This window comes from Monodelphis domestica, chromosome 4 (genome assembly GCF_027887165.1).
Source record: "Monodelphis domestica isolate mMonDom1 chromosome 4, mMonDom1.pri, whole genome shotgun sequence".
Taxonomy (NCBI): domain Eukaryota; kingdom Metazoa; phylum Chordata; class Mammalia; order Didelphimorphia; family Didelphidae; genus Monodelphis; species Monodelphis domestica.
The window spans coordinates 141,103,292-141,119,775 of NC_077230.1; the positions used below are offsets into that span (position 1 = coordinate 141,103,292).

Consider the following 16,484-nt stretch of genomic DNA (forward strand, 5'->3'; position numbering starts at 1 on the left):
AGGGGAAGGGAAACTGAGACCTTATATTCATTCTGGCTTATTCCAGTTCCTGGAATAGGAGTTAAGAGTCCTCTGTTGCAGTCTCAGTTCTATTGATAATTTGCTAGGCTATATTAGGATGGTCAAAACATTCCTACATCTATTTCCTCCATTATAAGATGAAGATAAAAATACATCTACTGCATTCTTTAAAAGTCATTCTAAATACTAGACTAGACAAAGTAGGTCATAGTGCTTTAAAAAGTTTATTTATATTCAAATTTATGATATTCTGTTAGTATAAAGATCCAATTCAGTGTAATTAGCCAGATCACCTCTTACAACACTGTTGTTCATACATTTAATAAATGTTTCTAGTTCTGGTTCTGTAAGAACTTTGTAATAAGTAAAAAAAAATAAAGTATCCATAATACATTATGTGGGCATCTGGAGATATTCATAAGAGACAAAAGTATTTTAGTATATTAGAATTCTAGGAAGTGGGTGGGTAGGGAGTAGGGAGGATACATGGCAGCTTACTCTCAGGTTATTAATTTATAACTTCCAATTGAGAAATATAAATCCATACCAAAAAAAAAAAGTATCTCTTCTATGAGGTAACAAACCATGTACTGTTGTTCAACAGTTAAGTTTTTATTCCAACTAGAACATAAATCCCTTTAGAACATGGTCCCTTAATTCTTCTATGCTCTCTAATCTTCACTGTTGAATTTCCTTAGGTCAATCTATTGTTTAAAAGACTTTTCCTGTACTAACATTTATATGCACCTGAAAAGTAACCTGTTATGGCTGATAATTTTTGCCAGCTAGCCCTCCTAGTGAGATTTCTTTAGTGTCTCACAAAAGCCTTAGACATTTAAAATGATGACAAGCAACAGAAAAAAGGGGACACTAGAAGGGAATATCTAGGAAAAATGATTTGAAATGTTCATTTGTCTTCAATTATCATTACCATGTAAGATTCAGTTTAAAAAATCACCAAACTCTCCTTAGCACATATAGCAAATGACAGGAATATGATTGGTAAAGTGAAAAGCTTTAACCACTCATTCCTGGAATCCCCACTAAAAAGCTTTTTAGCTCTTTTATTCTATCAAATCATTACTCATTACTTTAGTATCCTATTACCACTGAATTATGAACCTCGGATCATTCAGACACATTGAAAATATGGTACTTTTAAAAACTGAATGCAGATAGGCTGGTGATGAATCCATCCCTATCTGATCATGGTGCCTTCCATCTATTAGCATCATGTAGCTAAAAAAAATCAAGAAATAACCTTTCTTAGAGCAGTAATTTTGGAAATAATTCTTCAGTACACAAAGAAAAAACATTTTTAAACTTAGTATTCAAAGTTAATTTATAGAAATGTTGCATCCGAGGAATTATATGCCTATGAGTAGTCATTAATCTAGAATTATGACCCAAACAACTAGGAGAATATAATCTTTTAATGGAGTGACTATTGTTCTGAAAAGCATTCTCTATTTCTGTGTTTGATCACAAATTGTCTGAGAGTTAAGAAGTACCAATATTCAAGGCTGTCAAGCAAATGGCCAGTCAAATGGTTCTCTTAGACTTCTGACATATCTCCTTCACACTAAGATTCGATGTTCATGTCATAAATATAATGGAGATCCCCAAATAATGTTATAGCTACTTGTATGACCATGTTATCAATGATTTAATATTGATATTTATTCAAAGCCTTTATTAAATAGAGATTGTACTGCATAATGGAAAGTAGACCAGTTTTGAAATAAAGATGTATGTTGAGGTCTGCCTCTAACTACTAACACTAACTAGGTATATGACTTAAAGGGAAATCATTTCATCCCTCATTACTTCAAACAACTTTCTAAGATGTCAATTGAAGATACCTTGCTTATCTGATGATGTCTCTACATTTGGAAATCAAAGGCCAAAATGCAATTACTGATTATGAAAGGGGAGTGAAACAGTCCCATAATCTAACCCATTCAAATGAAGCTCTGTAGAATGCAAAGACTCTACATGAAACTTGGGTTTAACCTTTTATACATATATAGATATACACACAAGTGTGTGTTTGTGTATATACATGTATATATGTTTCTGTGCAAATGGCATGTACATTGACATAAATATGCATACATGTATCTATGTGTGAGTGGAATGCATATTAATCTGTGTATATTAAAGTGTATGTGTATACCTAGGCATAAACAGGCAGAAATAGTAAATTACTCTTGTAAATTTTGAGTGAAATATACACAGACCCATATTTGGTCAATCACTTTTACAATTTGAGGACACAAGAGCACAATTTCAAGGATAATTGAGTTGGTTTGGAAAGAATGTCCAAAATAATTTCATGATTAATTTAAGCTCTATACAAAGTCAAGCACAATTTGATAATTGAGTTGTACTTGACTTTTTTTGGAGTGCAACTCAATTGTGAAACTGGTGCTTGACTTTTACCTTAACTTAATAGCAATTTGAAATTTGTGACAGGCAGATAAAAAGGCTCACGCAAAGTTTCTTGCAAACTTAGTCCAAAATACCATTATAAAACTGTTCCTTTATTAGGATGAACTTATAGTTTTACTATTTCAATTAAAATAGTAACTTCCCAGATTTCTAATATTTTCTCCAATTATCTCTTTTGCAAAATCTACTACATTCATAAAGTAAGCTAAAGACCTAATGAGTCTGTAAGCAATATTAAATCAACATGTTAGAGGAGGTAAAGCTCTCTATTCAACAAAGATGTCTACCCAGAACTAGATTTATGATATACATAGACAAAAGTAGAATAGGAAATCAATGGGCATAGTTAGAGAAGTTAAAAAGATGTTAAAGATGCAATATAGCTATTTAAAAATCTATTTAAGAAAGCCAAAGAAAGTGATCCAGCAAGTTTCATATCTCAAATTCCAAAAAAGCCAATCAGAAAATAATATAGATAACATTCTGCCATTATGAATGTTTTAGAATAAAAAAATAAACCACAAATGTCTTGAATTTTACAAGGAAAAAATAATTTGATTAAAGAAAATTCCATGGATATAATTTTGCAAGATATTTACTTATTATTGGCCTATTTAAAGTATCTTATTCTACACAAATATTAATGTATCAGAAGTTCAGAAAAATCAAAACAAGACTTTCTTAACCTCTAAGTCAGCTATTTTAAGCACAATCCTCACAGTTCAATTTTAATTCTCAGTACTAGATATCTGGTAATATTAATCTTTTGCATGTTAGATTTCTAAAATAATTCATGTGGTTTTCCTCACAATTTATTATTCATTTACTTTATGGTACCTCTTTGGGAAAGAAATAAACATTTTTGTATGCAAATAAATTTGAACACTTTTAGGTACAAAATATTTTAAATCTTAATAGGAAATTTATCACCTGAAGAAAGTATAACACCTTTAAGTTATACTATAAGGTCAGTCTTGTTCCATATGTTTTTTGTATGCTTATGAGTGTACTTGTCTATGGTATGAGTGGAGGAAAGCAGGAATTACCTTATGAGGAGGGAAAAAAAACCTAAAGGAATATTTGCAGATGGGCAAATGTGGTTTAACTAGATTTAGAGAAAATTTCAACTGAGGGCTTTTTAGAAAGGAAGTTAATTCTGGGAAGAACTCCATGAACTGATGTGGAGTAGAATGGGCAGAACCAGGAGAACACTGGATACAGTAACTGAAACATCATGGGATGATCATATGTAATAGACTTTGCTACTAATAGCAATGCAGTGATCCTGGACTATCCCAAGAGACTTAGGGGAAAGAATTCTATCCACATTGAGAGAAAGAACTGTGGGAATAGAAACACAGAAGAAAAACAAGTGACTTACCATTTGTTTATATGGATATATGATTTGAAGTTTTGATTGTAAAAGGTTATTATAAAAAATGAATACTATAGAAATAGGTATTGAGTGATTATAATATAAAACACAGTGTAATAGATTGTCAGCTCTGGGAGAAGGGACCTAAGAGGGGAAGAAGAGAATATGAATCATGGAAACATGTAAAAATACATAAAAATAAATAACTCAGTCTATAAAAAGAAATGAGGTTAATTAAGAATTTTACTTAAGTTATGAAAAAAAGTAAATTAATTTTTAAAACTCTGAATAAGCTTTTCTATGCACTTTGGCAGATTATGACAATATATAGGTAAGCTGAGATATTTAGAAGTGGAATAGTTCATTATACACAGAGACTGATACACTGGCACAATCAAACATAATGGACTTCTCTACTAGCAGCAATGCAATGACCTTGGACAATTCTGAGGGACTTATGAAAAAGGACACTATCCACACCCAGAGGAAGAACTGTGAGAGTAGAAACACAGAATAAAACCAACTGCTTGATCACATGGTTCGATGGGGATATGATTGGGAATATAGACTCTAAATGATCAACTTAGTGCAAATATTTATACTATGGAAATAGGTCTTGATCAATGACAAATGTAAAACTCAGTGGAATTGCTTGTTGGCTATGTAAAAGGGGTGCAAGGAGGGAACAATAAGAACCCAATTCATGTAACCATGGAAAAATATTCTAAATTAATTAATTAAATAAACTTAAAAGAAAAGAAAAAAGAAATTAAACAGTTTCTATATATAAACAATCATTGATACATTTCAAATTATTTGAATTAAATTTTCCTCCCTGAAAAAAAATCTAAAAAACTCAGTATTTAGTCTTTTCTAAAAACAATTTAAAAATCATCTGATTGCTTTCATTATGAATAATCCTTGTAATTTTTTTTTTGTTGTGTAACCTAAGGCTTTTGGGATGCATAAAAGTTACTTTCAAGCTCTGCATATAGATTTATTTATTTATTTGCCTTTTTCTATTTAGGTTTTATTGATGCTAATAGTTTTTGTATTAAAAAATTGATCCCACTTTGTGAAAGATTTCTTGTGACAAAGGAAAATGAGTGAGTAAAGCCAAGACCTCATCTGACAGTATACACACACACACACACACACACACATACACACACACACACACACCTGCAGATAAATTTATAATATTTGTGATCTTCCACAAATGTCTAGAACTGTCTAGCTAATAGTTGTTACAAAGTCATAATCTATTTATTTCCATTCTGTGTCTGATGTATTTTATTTATATGTTTTTATTCAATTCACTTCTGTCTCACATTTTCAAGTTACTATGATAGGAGTTGGTAATTCTAACATGAAAAGTTGAAAACTCCTTGTTCTTTAGGAGCTTCCTATTTCACAAAATTTGTAATATTTTTCAAGTAGTAGGACCTGACAAGAGTGAAGTAGAGATTCAGACAAAATGATATCTAGAAATTCTGGCAGGGATGATGGAGAAATAAATATCTTTTGGGAGGGGTGAGGGGAAACTTGAAGAAAGCCAATGTTTTCACAAAATGGGAATTTGGAAGATTTTCTAGGCAAGAGGGATATATGTTTGAATTCATGGAGAGGTGTGACCAGAGGGGAGCTATATCTAGTAGATATAGCTGGAAAACAGTTATAAAAGTGCTGTAATCTGTCAATTTTTAATGAATACAAAAAACAGTTATAAAAGTGCTGTAATCTGTCAATTTTTAATGAATACAAAGTCATTTGGATGACTAAATTGCTAAAAAAGCAAATGCATTTATATATTCAGAGTTGAAACTACTGAAAGTCATTTGGCAACTAGAAACTATTTCTTAACCAAAAATCAGAAGTATGTACTCATTTGGAAATAAAAATTACTACTCCCCCACAAAAGATTTTATGGGATACATTAAGTGGGCACCATTTTTTTGTGTCTTCTGTTCCACTTATCTGACTAAGTATAGTCTATTCTAAGCTATACAGTTTTACATAAGAAATCAGTCTTACTGGAAACCATCTCTAAGACAATAAGAGTTAATGAGAGCATAAATTATTAACATTCATAGATAAGAGAAAAAGATAATTTAGTTGTTTAATTTTTTTAGTTATTCATTTAGAATTCCCCTTCTTTATGACAATTCTGCCATTGACAGGATCATTGAGCTATTTGGCATGCTTTTCCTTTCCTAACCACATTCTGAGATAAGTGATAATAAGCAAGGAATCAGCAAAAGATGAATGGTAGCTAAGAAGGAAAAATAGTAGAGAAAAGGGGCCTGTAAAAAAGAAATCTACAAATTGGATAGCTAGTCTCTAAACAGAATTCATTGTATACATATAAAGAAAGCACATTACTGTAAAACCAATGTTTATCACCTCTGCGGGCTGTGGAGGGGAGAAGATTTTACAAAACCCAATGGAATGCCTACATTCGTCATTTCTTGCCTCTTTACTTCTAGGTTTTCTGATTGACCAAGGCTTTATTTCAAATCAAATCTTATTTCATATTAATTAATATCAGAGGATTGGACCTAAATGTACCTATGTTCTCCCCATTGCTAAAACTAATAAATATGTTTCCTTCAACAAATATTCATCAGACATCTACTATATGCAAGGTAGTCTTGCCAAATTCTCTAAGAAACCAATTTTGTAGAACATTCACTTCTAAAAGACCTTAAACACCATTTTTTTTTGTGGCTTCTGGAAACATTCACCTGACTATTCTTCAGTTGCCTAGATATCTTAATGCTATTCACTTCACACACAAAAAAAAGCTAAATTACTGCTAATTCATTTTAAGCATTTGTTTTTATTAGGAGGTAGGGTAATAAAGCAATGACAAAAAGGATTTGACTCTCTTTTTGACACTTCTTTTTTCCTGTAGATCATGGCACTGATGTGAGATAGGTGAGCTAGGAAGCCCTTAGGGTACAAGAAGGATTACACAAGAAGAAAGGTTATTTGTAATGAGATTCTAAGTATCTACTATGTGAGAAGTCAAGTTGCACTATAGACAATAATGCATAAGTAATGTGGATAGAAGCTAGACAGTGCAGTGAATAGAGTACTTGTTTTGGAGTCAGGAAAGCTCATATCCCTGAGTTCAAATCTGGCTTGCTTCAGACACTTAGTAGCTGTATTACCCTGGGCAAATCATGCTACCATTTATGTCTCAAGCTGGAAAATGACCTGGGAAAGAAAATGTAAACCACTATAGTATCTTTGTCAACAAAAACCACAAATAAGATCATGAAGAGTTAGACATGACAGAAAAATGACTGAACAATAACTGAAATGTGGGACAAGGGGAGGAATGAGCAAATTATTTTCAAATCTTCTTTTCTCAGGCACATATATAACTTGTTCTGAACTTGAAAACTACAAATATTAGATGCTTTGTAATCTTAGTAGGCAAAGGCGAGAAGGCTTCTCTAGACCTGGGCTTCATCTGATTTATGCAGAAACATAGAATAACTATTTTCTATTCCTGTGTCAAAACTTAGGCCAAGCCTATGCATTTGGAATAAATATATCACATTAACATGGATCCAATCAATTGTTTGCTAATAATAGTTTTTTATAGGTAAATTCACAGTCCAATTGACTGTTCATAATCAACTATCCTAGTAGGCCCAAATTAGTGAATCCAAGATTCCAGAGGGGATGAATCTACAATTTGCTAGCAGATAAACTCTTTGATAAGGGGGATAATAATGTTTTTATATTTTGAATGACAAAAGAAAAAGAGTTCACACACCCTCAAAAATTATCATAATCATTACATCAAGCATTTTTTAAACCTGAAATGCCTGACAAATTATAGAGTCATTATTTGGACAGTTTTCTGGGAATTTCTTACAAATATGCACATATAAAATATATGTGAATGTATATATATCATAATAGAAATAAATTAACACTAGATTGAGCATAATGTCTTTATTACATTGAAGTTTTCCAAGCTTGCCTTTATATTCCATAAAATACCACATTGCCTTACATATAATGGGTGCTTATTAAATTAAAGGACCAATTATATCATGTCATATTATGTTTTAGTGGTATTTATCTCATCTCTGAAATGCTTTCAAGTTCCCCAACTTCTTCCAAAGACATTGAATTGAAAAGATTTTTAGTCCCTTGTTATTGTTAGTGTACTGCTGAGATAACAGAATTCAGTAAAAACTTTTAGCTCAGTATTTCCAATAAAATTCTTTGACTGTGAATAGGATTTCTTTGGTGCATGACCTCTGTCTTGTTTTGGTTGACTGTTAATCCATATTGCTGACTCAGTAGAGCCTTGTGTGTGGGTACTGGCAAGCCATCATACCAACGTGGACACCTGATAAATATTACTTGATGGTATTGATAATAGCAATGTTAAAATAATAACTAATTCAATGTTTTTGCCTTGAGGTCAAAAATAGAAGTAAGCAGTTTTCTACTGCATGTCTTAAAAAAAAATATATATATATATGTATATATATATATTTTAATGCTCCATCACCTTTGAAAGAAAGGAAATTTCCCCTGTGATCAGAAGAATATTGCAATAATGGCTGACAGATTTCTTGGTGAATCTTCATTGCATTGCTATAGGGGTGTATGCTTTGATGGAAGACTGAACATAGCTGTTTTATTATAACAATAGATTCTCTCATAATTGCTTCAATGGGAAATAATCATGAATTTTAAAATGACTAAGCATATAACTAAAAAGATAATTATAGTGATACATAATCAAATCAATTTAAATCATACATTTGATAAAGATGAAGGAATACTATGAGGTGAGAGTTACTATTTAGAGCTTTTCTGGAAGCTGATTGAAAAATCTATACCACATTTTAGTAACCAATGAATTTCCTCCTTATGGGTTTGTTAGTTTGATTAATTTCAAATACAATAATTATTCAAACTATTATTATAATAATGAAAGAAAAGATTCTTCATTTAACTTAACTTGTAATACTAGATGTAAATGCCCAGTGACAAAATAAGGCTCTTTTTTTTAAACCCTTATCTTCTGTCTTGGAGTCAATACTGTGTATTGGCTCCAAGGCAGAAGAGTGGTGAGGGCTAGGCAATAGGGGTCAAGTGACTTGCCCAGGGTCACACAGCTGGGAAATGTCTGAGGTCATATTTGAACCCAGGACCTCTGGTCTCTAGGTCTGGCTCTCAATCCACTGAGCAACCCAGCTCCCCAGCTGCCCCCCAAAATCAGGCTTTTTATGTTTGTTTGGTTTAAGGAATTCTAAATCATTATAACTTATTCTTTTCCCTTACATTTCCTGTCAATTTGCAATGCTATAGTTAAGATTTACTGAGTGGTGTATAAGTAAATGTAGGATTATTTGTAGCACACATCCTTTAACTTTCAGTTCTTTACTTCCTATTCCCTTTGCTCCATTTCCTTATGATTTGAATTGTTCAGTGAAGAAAGACAAATAAGAATGAAAAAAGTAAGAATGAAAATTAGTAACACCCAAATTGCTATTTAAGAACTGGGCTGTTTTCTTGAGCTTAGAAATCAGTATGGATTTCATATTTTCCATCCATTAGTGGGTTTTCTCTTCATAAAAAGGAAAAGCATTTCTTTAATGAATGAAGTTAAAGGCACTGGGTCTATGATGGTAGTGATTATTAAAAAATTTGATTGATGATTTCATCTGTCTCACACAAACAGATCAGAAAGGTAACTATAATTAATAGTCATTGAGTTGTCTCGGATGTTGAAAAGTTAAGCAATTTACCTATTAGTCAGACACAGAATCCAAGGCTAATCCTATATTTGCTTTTTTCATAATGCTGTCTCTCATTGAAAGTGAAAAGTGATTAAAATTTTAAAGAAGATTTATTTAATTTCAATATAAATTTCCAAAGAATAATTATTCCTAATACAACTTTCAATGGACATTTTTTCCTTGGCCTTGAAAACACATCTTCTTATTCTTTTTTCAGTTACTTTTCATTTCTATCAGTACTGAATTATTTTTAACTGATTACCTTTTATCTAGTGTGTTTATATTTTTGCTAAATAAGTACTGATAATCAGGGTACAATGCCCTCCAAAGACAATATACAATTGAATGGTTTACCAATTTTATTTTCCTGTCCCAAATATTTTATCAGCATAAGCATATTTCCAATATTGCAGTCAATTTAAATCTAGTAGAATATACATAAGAACAACACTTAGAATTGTATTTATGACTTGTTTTACCAGTAATATTTTCTGGATTAATATAACTGATTCCTCTCTTCCTGCAAACTTATTCTTTAAGGTCTACCTCTTCAGTAAAGTCATACATGATCTTCCTAACCTAAATAGAACTATTTTCTCCTCTGATGTCATTGTAAGATTATTTTTCTTATGACATTAATCTCAATTTAGCTTATATTATGGTTATTGCATATAGTCTTATCAATCTCTACTCATGCTTAGAAACTGCTCAAAAGCATCTTTGAATCATCTGCTGCATAGTTCTAGTGAAATGCTTTGAATGTAGCAAACAATGAAGAATAATAATTTTCTCATAATAATAACAACAATAGTAACAACTCATATTGCAATGTGATAGAGCAGAATGATAACTGACCTCATAGTCATTAAGATCTGGATGAAAATTCAGATTCTGAGACTCATGCTTCCTTGGGCAAGTCATTAAACTTCTCATTGCACCAGCCACTCTAAAGCTAGGATTAGCACCAAGGTGTCAATCTTAATTAGTAAACAAAATTAATCAACAGGAAAGTTCTGTACAGATGAAATCACAGGTACAATATTATACATATATATGAATACAATATAACATAAATAAATGTATTCATGTCTATAATTAATTATATAATCATGTATATATTATATGTAAGTACTTGCCACTTTACAAAGTTAAGGCTTTGTACAATATATTATATTACTAACTCCATGATAGCTATTTTAAAGTTGAAAAAGAAAAGAATCTAAGAGAAATTAACTGGCCTGTTCACTGTCATATATCTGGTAAGTGGTAGGGCAGGATTTAAACCCTATAGGGTTTATATATATAGTCTTCTGACTATAAATTCAGACCTTTTTGATGTAAGATTCTTAGTAGGAATTATTTTGAGTGGATAAATGAAACTTAATGCAAAATAAAGAGTTGTGTAGGAGTTAAATTAATGTCCAATACTTCAAGTATTATTTTTATAAAGTTTATCTGACAAAACAGAACCATGTGACTAAGTTTTTCTACCAGCACAAAAATCCCCGCTCCTCTGAAGCCTCTACCAGAAGAAAAAGAGCAAGAGAGACGGACCTCCACCCAATTTATATCCTGTCTATGTCAGCACATAAGGACAGGAAGTGAGTGGGATTCTGAGAAACGTAGTTTTGCTGTGGATCATAATTTTGCTAGGAATACTGGATTCTGGGAGGTAGCAAGCTTCTTAACTTTTATAAAACTAGAATTTTATGACAATTATACAGTGGGAACCAGTAATGACCTAAGAATTTGGCTTTCAAATGACTCATCAGTCTCTGCTGACTTCATGTTACCTTCTGGGTTACATATAAACTACTGAAATTTATACTTATCCTTTACAGAATACTGATATATCTGGAGAGTTACCTGATGTAGCCTCCTCCAACTATCTTTTTTTATTCGTACTTTTAATCATATAGTAAATTATAAAGTGGCTGACTTGAGAAGTCATGAATTCCTCCTGCTTTGTGGTTTTCAAGCAGAGGCTGTGGGAAACCAATTATTACTAATTTTATAGGAGAGATCTCTATGGAATACTGGTTGGAAAAGATGGTCAATGAGATTTCTCTGAACCCTAAAATTCTAAGATTTTTTATCAGATATTTTTATATGCATTGAGAAATCTTCTTTTCTACTTTTTATATTCCCCCATCTTTCCTCCCTGAACTGAAAATGTCAAGGCCTACCTCAACTTGTTTTTTGTTGATTTTGTGTTGATCATAGTTAACAACAACATCTACAACAAAAATAACTGGCAGTTATATAACATCTACTATATACCAGGTGCAGTATTAACATTTTAAAGTATCTTATTTGATCATCACAACAAAAGGTAGTTCCTACTATTATATATGTTTTACAGTTGAGGAAACTGAGGCAAATAGAAGCTAAGTTACTTGCCCTGGGTCACAAAGCTCAAATATTGCTGTTGTCAGGCTCAGCGCTTTATCCACTGTGCTATCTAGCTCATATTTCTATAGTACCACAAGGTTTTCAAAGTACTCTACATTTTTAAATTTATCCTTACCAGAACTCAATGTGGTAGATAATATTATTATCCTCATTTTACAGAAAAGAAAATTGAGACTGAGAGAAGATAATTTGTCCAGTCATATCATTAATAAATATCTAACTCTGGGTTTGAATTTATATCTTGGTGTAAGATCCAAGTCTATCACTCTGTTAACTACATCATTCTGTTGGGTTTTACCCCCCCCCCCCAATATGCTGTTAATTCCTTGAAGCAAGGGACCACATCTGTTTCTAAGCTCATACTCAAAGTGTCCCTCACAAGGCCATGTTCAATTCATCACTGATAGGAAAACATTTTCTCAAAGAATCAAAATGCAAAACATATCTTTCCTGGTATTGGTCAAGAAATATTGAAGGCTGGAAATAACTTATAATATTCTATTAATAATTGGCAAATTGGACAAGATTATATTCAGCATGTTCCAAAAGTCTTAGTGTAGTCTTAAGCTTTTAAACTTAAATAAAGTTTAAATAAATATCTAAACTTTAGACATGAGGAGAGTTTTATTGCTTTCTGTATTTTTAAACTTTGTTACCCCAAATATCACGGTTCTATTCAATAACACAGTAAAATTGAAAGTTAAAGTGATTTCTGTGTCCTCCCTTTATCTACTCTAATAAAAATTATGTGACTATGTGATTAATTCATTTGATTACTACTTATCTATGACAAGTAGAGTTATAGGAAAACAACAAAGAGAACCTTAATTAAGCTAATAGATTTAACCTCTTTACTGAGTAATAGCTTTTCAGACATCTTCAAAGACCTAGGAAACCTTTATTTCCCCTTGCCCTCTGCATTGGTCATTTTCTGCTATAGTTTTCAAGCTGCAAATTGGAGAGAACAAAAGTTGAAGGATGGAAAACAGAAAAAATACAAAGAATGTCTGAATAATTTGGCATGACACAGTTCTTCTTATGTAACTACAAGCATTTATTAGATTCCTACACTTTGCCAGGCATTAGGCCAATTGCTTTTTAAATATTATCTCTTTTGAACCTCACAGCAGCACTGGGGATGTAGTTAGCATTATTATGTTTCTTTTATAGTTGAGGAAACTGAGGCAGACAGTTTAAGTGAATTATTCAGGTTCATATATCTATCAAGTATATAACAACAGACCGATAGATGCTGAATATGAAAAACACAGGGATGATAGCAAAGTACACTTTTAAATGAAGAGGACATTCAGTATTTTTAATCATGCCAACTTGTTTGTGAACCCATCTGGGATTTGGGGGGCAATGATATTGGACTGGTTTGCCATTTCCTTTTCCAGTTCATTTTATAGATGGGGTCACTGGGTCAAATAATGTTAAGTGACTTTCTCAAGGTCACATAGTAAGTAAGTGTCTCAGGCTAGATTTGAACTCAGGAAGATGAGTCTTCCCAAATTTTAAGTACAAGAGTCCATTTACTGAGACACCCACATGTTTTCATACTTTTTAATCCTCTTTTTTCAAATGCCCATATTTCTAATGCCATAAAATTCTGCTTTCCAGGGCATGTGCAGATTTAAAAATTAAATTGCATGTGTTTTGAATACATAAAAAATTATCAAAGACTATAATGAATATTAATATATACATAATAATAGTAATCATAATCATTTTTATAAATCTTAAATTTTTCAATGTGTTTCATACAGACCTCATCAAAATTATGAAGTAGCTACCAGAGTCATTATTATCCCCATTTTACAAATGGAAAAATAGAAACAAGTAACATGCCTATTCTTACAAAGCTACTAACTGTCAGGGAGACTTTTGAATACAGGATGCTTTTGAGGAAGGGAGAAAGTGCAGGTAAATAGAGGGTTTCACACTTTTCTCCCAAATTTGCCTATGTCATATAAATATCGTGTCCTACCTTTGTTAGCTTACAATGCAGTTTGTAATAACTGCAACTATAATCACAAGGTGAAGTTTAAAATGAAACTTGAATTCTCTATTTTTTCAAGAGTACAGTAATTCATTAGAAAGCCTATTATGTCAAGATAACCATGGCACTATCATTTGTTTCTTTCTGAGAAATGCAATATTATAGATATCAAGGAAACTAAGTAGGGTAGAAAACAAAGAATTTTTTTTTTCTTTTTAACTCTAAACGGTATTTAAGCTTTACACTACTGTTACGAATTACATTCAGTGGAAAAATGGTGGTGTAAATTCTCATGGAACATGTGGAAAACAATCTCAAGTAACAAAATAATACATTTTCAGAATGTGGATATTGTCAGAAAACATGTTTTTTTGGTAGATCTAATGTATGCTTGACAATATGTTCAAAACAACTCATAGACTGAAAATGTAGGTTTTAAGTACTCTGTGTAGACATTACAGATTAGACAACTGTTTGAATATCTTCTCTTGTAACATATTTTCTCATTTATTTGCTTTTTGTCATGTCAAATTTTATTTTATAGCATAAAATATTAGTTTTAAAGTACTAGAACAGGAGTTAGAAGACTATGTTTTCTAGTATTGGGCCCACCATTTACCCATCTGCCCTAAGCATGACCTCAAGGAACCTTTCTGTCCCTCTGTTTCTTCATCTGAGAAAAAAGGAACAATTGTAATAGCTTAATTCACTTCATAGAGTTATCATTATTACTAAGTGAAATAAGGTATGTTACAGAATTTTTTATATTTAAGGTGGTAGACCAACATAATCTTTTATTACTGAATCTTGAAGAAAAGAAGATACTTAAGGATATGTTTTCTTCTTGTAGGATGATCTCAAAAATATAAGCAAATATAAGTCTATAAAATTGAGGTCATACCTTTATATCCTCTGGAATCTTTACTGTGAGCTTTCTTGCAAGAGGGAAAATAGGATTTGCAACTAGCTACATGTTGTATGTGCCACATACTAATAAGGATATGGGAAATGAGTTCATTCAGAGAAAGCTAACTAAGATGATTAAGGATTTGCAAAACATGTCATGTGAGGAATGATTCAAGAATTTAGTCTGTAGAAAAGGATACAGATTTTCTTTAAGTGGCTGAAAAGTGAGAACTACATCCAAGGAGATTACATCTTAAAAACAAACAAATACCTTTCTGATAATTAGGGCTTTTTTAGTGACTCAGTAGTTGGCCTTATGAGATAAGGAGCTACCTACAAATAGAAGTATATGAGTATTGATTGGATGAACATTTATCTGGGCAAAAAATTCCCACGATCAGGAAGGACAAAAAGACTGCTGAGGTACATGTCAGTTCAAAGAATTTATGATTTCATGGTAAGCAGAACTCTTCAAGAGACTGAAATGCCAAATCTGGGATCCTTGACATTACTCTCAGGGGTGATCATCTACATAACAAAGTAATGTAGAGGAGAGAGGAGAGGAAGGTTATGGTAGGAGAGCAGGGGTTTCTCATAAGGCTTTCCCTTTTATGGTTTTACTTCTGACTGAGGCTCTTTCCTATAGTAAGTACATTTACAAAGTAGGTGGAGAAAGTCTATTTTATTTCTTGGCATTTGACTATTGGGAAATTATCTCTAATTTTGTTTCTAATGGGATCAGAAAATATGGGAAGCTGACCTATTTCAGTGATAAAAAATTGCTTCATTAGGCTACTTCTTAACACTTTGTTTTATTATTTTTGTTATATTCATATTTTTTTCTTTTAAGCCAAAGTTGTGTTTTAATTAATATAAGGGAACTTCAGTGAGGGACTTTTTCTACCAACACAAATACATACGTTCTCTGCCTCAAAGAATCTTAGAAATTGCTGGAGAATTAAGAGGTTAGATGACTTGTCCAGGGTCCCACAAGGTTTTAGTAGATATCTGGAGTGGGACTTAAAACTAAGTCTTACTTGGTAGGAGGCCAGTTCTGTATCCACTATCCCATGATGTCTCTCAGTCTGTTGAAGTTAAATGATTCCTCTAAGATACCTTCTTTAACAAGGTCAATGGTGTTTAAAGACAAAGTTGTTGGAGTGGAAATAGTATATTTTCCCCTGAATGCAAATTTTTCAGAGAGGAGGCAGAAATAAAGACCATTTAACCAAAAATTCGGTATAATGGAAATAATACTGGATACAAAGGCAAGAGAGATCTGAATTTTAACCCTGACTGCAAGGCTATGGTACTGTTGGTAAATCATTACATTTTTTCAGTCATTTCTTTACTTTTAAAATGGATACAACTATCTATCTCACATAGCTATGATGGGTTATGATAAAGAAAATCTAAATAGCCCTTAAAGCACTATTAGAACTTCAGACTATAGGAACAGATACTCAAAAGAGCTATCTTGAGGCAAACATTTCTGTCATTTTTCTGTCTGGAAATGATATAATCATAGGAAAAATTACAAGAT

General features: G+C 32.0%; 1 protein-coding gene across 4 annotated transcripts in view; it reads right to left on the reverse strand.

Moving 5' to 3' along the window:
* The window catches only part of LRP1B (LDL receptor related protein 1B), a 2,480,145-nt gene that overhangs the window by 1,797,379 nt on the left and 666,282 nt on the right, over positions 1-16,484 (reverse strand). The gene's annotated exons all lie outside the window — the stretch shown is intronic.